This window comes from Magnolia sinica, chromosome 6, assembly GCF_029962835.1.
Source record: "Magnolia sinica isolate HGM2019 chromosome 6, MsV1, whole genome shotgun sequence".
NCBI classification, from domain to species: domain Eukaryota; kingdom Viridiplantae; phylum Streptophyta; class Magnoliopsida; order Magnoliales; family Magnoliaceae; genus Magnolia; species Magnolia sinica.
The window spans coordinates 88042330-88046962 of NC_080578.1; the positions used below are offsets into that span (position 1 = coordinate 88042330).

The 4633-nt window shown below is 36.8% G+C and overlaps 1 long non-coding RNA gene across 4 annotated transcripts; it reads right to left on the reverse strand.

The window, feature by feature from the left end:
* Nucleotides 1-303: 303 nt before the first annotated feature.
* Nucleotides 304-3658, reverse strand: LOC131249024 (uncharacterized). Of its 4 annotated transcripts, none has more exons than XR_009172629.1 (3): nt 3435-3658; nt 2754-2948; nt 304-782 (listed from the first exon to the last, which is right to left on the reverse strand). It is a non-coding gene; the product is annotated as an uncharacterized LOC131249024 (long non-coding RNA). The 4 variants fall into 4 exon arrangements; XR_009172627.1 differs by lacking the exon at nt 304-782 and adding an exon at nt 1469-2349 and having other exon boundaries at nt 2768-2948; XR_009172628.1 differs by lacking the exon at nt 304-782 and adding an exon at nt 1469-2354 and having other exon boundaries at nt 2768-2948.
* Nucleotides 3659-4633: the final 975 nt, after the last annotated feature.

Genomic DNA, 4633 nt, shown 5'->3' on the forward strand with positions numbered 1-4633 from the left:
GACCAATAAAAATCCATGCTTCTTCCAAAGTATTACATAATGTAGTGCAAACATAATTTGAGGATGAATGATTGAACATGGCCGCTGTTCTCTAGAATATCGGATCTAGGAAATATTGAACATGTAGCCATTCGGATCTCTAGCCCTTTTCCATTAAATCTGAACCATTAATGGCATTCTCAGGACATAATCTAGTGGTTAGGATCGCCTTTACCCACCAAGTCTATCTAGAAAATAAAAAAAAACTATCAAAAGTTTAGGAAACTGCCCATTGAAGAAGACCATAAATGGACAACCAGAAACCAGCAGAAATCAAGATCCCCATCAAATAAATGTAAGAGATCTAACCATCAAAGAAAAAAAGAGAGCCATCAGACACCAGTGTTTATCCCCATAGAGCAAACACAGTTGCTGTACAGTCTGCATCACGGTTAGCCATTTTCAACAGAAAATAGCTACATCATTTGGCAATCTTTTATTTCATAAAATAAAAAGAAAAAGGACACAAATAACAACCAAAAAAGTCCTAAAAAATTACACAACCAAAACATAAAGGGAATTAGAAATCCAAAAACCAACCTCTACAAAAAGCAAGGGCTGTAAACATACTCATGGATCCCAAAAATGAATCATATATAAATTTAAGGTGTACAACAAAATAAGAAAACAATAATAATTAAATATCCACAAAATAAGATACAAATTGCGAATCCACAGCTGTTGTCATGAATATACTCTTCTGAGCCAATAATATGAGGGAGCGGACCACGTGCTGACCCAATCTTTGGACATGAATACATAAAAGAAACAGGTCAATTTCATTTCCAAGAGTTCTATTTTACAAAGCTTCCATCTAACTCCAACAGAAACAAATTGATAGTTACAGCAAAAGATTGCATTTGAAAACATTCAGAAAAAAGACTGCTAAGAAAAAAAATACTGAGTTCAAGCATGATTAATGACATAAATTTCAAGGGGCCACAAGTTAAATTTTGGACGTTCTCAAAGCTATTGAAGAAATCCTTACAATACTGTCTAAATAACTACGAGGTGGAACTCACAATTTTCATATGATAATTTTTAAAAAGTCATGGAAAAAGATTCAACTATCAGCGTTTTCACTTAAAAATTCCATTTCCTACAATAAGAGTCATCATCATCATCATCTAAGCCTCACCCCAAGTAATTGGGATAGGCATTTCCTGCAATGAGAGTACTGAACATGCATTATACTTTTACTGATCAAAAAAAGCATAAATTGTAATTTGAACCTCCTAGATTTTTGGGTGATTAAATTTCCAGTACAACATGCTGCAAGGACAGTCATAACTATTGGTCAAACTCTTCCAGAACAGTTGGTAATTAACTACTTCGAGTCTATGATCCCAAGGGTAATTTGATTGGCTTATGATTGCAGCCCTTTTTTAATTTTTATAGAAACACATTTACTTCTAAAAATGACTTCTAATTTTTATAGAAACACATTTACTTCTAAAAATGACTTCTGGTCTCCTCCACCACATATGGACATAGAAATCCCCATGTGCTTCCGCAGAAAGTAAATGTGAATGGGCGTCAAGCTACATGTGCAACTTTCAGTGGATTCAGGACTTACCATCAGTTCATCTGATGTATGCAGATTTGATTCCTTCTTCTCGGTTAAGGTCAAAAGTATCAACCATTTGTTTCTGCTTGCAAGAATTTGAAAAAGATATATGGCCTGATCTCAAACACAATGACCAGAGCTTTGATGGGACAGCATATGTAGCGATCTGCAATCTGGTTACATCAACTGTTCCTGCCATTGCTGGCATCCTGCCTATTCCATGTTTAGCAAGCTAAGCTTTCTTCTCTGTTTTGCTGGCCAAGAAATCCGGGTATGAAATTGAAAGTATGGTTGGTTGGATATTTTCATGGGTAACTGAGACATTCCAATTTCTTGCAATTTATCCATGCAATGATTGGATTATGTACCCCCATAAACTCACCATCGAATGGTCCCGGCATGCAGAAATATATAGTGTGAAGATAATCGTTATTTCAGTCTGTAATCTGGGGAAAGGAAGAAAGAGGGGAAATGGGGAGAACGTGTGGAATTTTAATAATCAAGGTCGTTACAATGATAAGCAAAAAATAAATCCAAAAGAGACAAAAAGTATAGGGTATTTCGAAGTACCATAGAGCAATGTATGCTAGAATATGCCGGGATGGAGCTCTGCACATATAAGAAAGCACCATGTACTCTAACACTCCCTCTCAAGCTGATGCATGGATATCATATATGCCAGGCTTGCCGATAATGTGCTTGAAGTGGTGAGATGATGATGCCTTGGTGAAAATGTCCACATACTGATCTTTGGAACGGACAAATGTAGTATGTAGAACGTTAGCTGTCAGCTTCTCTCAAACAAAGTGACAATGAAGTTCTATATGTTTGGTTCATTCATGGAAAACGAGAATAGAGGCAATATATATGGCTGCTTAATTTTCACAATGAAGCTGAATTTATCTTTGTTGAAAAGAGAAAAAGGACACTATCTTCATCAAATGGAGAAGTTGGCAGTGAAGAGCAATTAAAGTCACCAAGGTTTGGCTTTGTACATATGGCATTGTTATTAATTAACATCACAGATTGTAGAAAAAGCTAACTCATGCATGTCTCTTTGGACAGTCGACACTTTAAAAATAGTAATAATCAGCTTTAGATCTAAAAACCAAGCATATAAAAAGACATTACAAATAGAGAAGCATACTTTGAAAACAGAACCTGTTGATGTAGTTATCTTTGTTTTCTGCAAGTGATGCTTGTACGAACTCAAGCCCAGGGATAAAGCTTCCTTTTATCTTGGCAATATGTCAACTTCATAATTCTGAGCAGGAATGCCTGCATGAACTGAATTTTTTATGTCATCATTCATACTGTCAGTTATCTTTTCTTCGAATATTTTCTGCATCCAAGGGAGATGGTGCTTCTCAAACAAGAGAATATCAAAGCAGATAACATAGTACATGAAGTGCAATAAATGCAAATGTCAGCTGATACTGGAAGTATAACTAATAAAACCACCAGAGCACATGGAAAAAAGGATCATGGCATCCAGCCAAGACATGGCCTGGTTGTCACGACTCAGCCAAGTTGACTCAGTGTCAAAGGTCACCAATATGAATCGCCTTTGTAACCAGCAACTTGTATATAAGATGGCTGAGATTATATGATGGGGGAGAAGTTTGCCAATCCTAATCCCAAATGAAAAACCCCAATTCCAATCCCAATCCCAAAAGAAATACCCTAATTCCAATCCAAATCCCAATCACAAACGAAAAACCAAATTCCAATCCCAAAAGGAAAAACCCTGATTCCAATCCCAAATTGAAAACACTAAGTCCAATCCCCACTACAAGCATATAAACAAGATGAAGAAAAAAAAAATTACCTTCCAGGGTAGAAACCCTATTTGTTAGATGCTGAGGTATAGTTGGATCTCCGTCACAATGCGGCTGATGCGCCGCTGGGTTGCGGTAGAACGTCGCTGGCCGATGTAAGAGGGAGAGGAAGAGGGAGAGAGATTGATCAAAGAGAGAAGGGGAGAGTTGATCAAGAGAGAGGATTTGGGGGGTTTTCGAAGGGTCGAAGTACAAACGCTGGCTAATGCTGGTACAAAAGAATTTGGTCAGCTCCCAGCTGAGCATGACAGAGAAAATACTCATCAATGTATTAACAATAAGGTTCTAAAAGGCAATTATACGACTGAAGCACTCAGCTGCTGCAAGGGAATGGAAACGAACCTGTTATTTGGGAGATTCTTCAAGGGAAGCACTTAGCCTAACCAGTCAGTTCTAACCTACAAAACAAATCTTAGCCATTAGCCACTGTTCCAGGTTCCACGAAACCAGATACAGCATTAAGTAACAATTTTTGAATTGCAAACATCCAATTTAATCAAGATGAAATAACAAAGAGAAATAATGTAATGAGGAAGTGCAGTATCATGTTTGGACCAGATATCTGTGCAGATGATCATGATAAGCACAAACAAATACTTGTGTAGAAATAAACAAAAGAACTACAACATAAATAAAAGACAATTATGGCTATTGTTGCTCCATCTAATAGAAGTCAGATGATCATAATAAGCACAAACGATATGGCATGACCACATGCAGACAACTCTGGTTTAATCTGGCTACTACCAAAATAAAGACAAAAGCTCTCATCTCTCTTTGTTTGAAGTAGGTCTAAAAGAAACTCCCTATATTAAAAATTGGCAGCAACAATAATTTAATGATATAGTACAGGAACACTGAAATAATGAATAAAGTCACAGAAAGGAACGCTGTGATGGGAAGAAAATTTTAACAAGAGAACTATATTTTCATTTATTCAATAAACAACTTCTTCATTGTTAAGTATATGAATTACAAGGTAATGGGTGCCCCCAAAAAAAGGGGCATCAATTGCAAATGCAATGATCACATGGTATTTTGGATTAAATAGTGGTTTTGGAGTGTGACTTGCAAGGGGGCTGGAACAATTTGCCCCAAATTGTTTGTATCGGTTCACTATTGGTTGGTTCCGGTCTTTATTAGCCTGGTGACTCGTTTCATAACAAATTGGTTCCCTATTGGTCGCTCT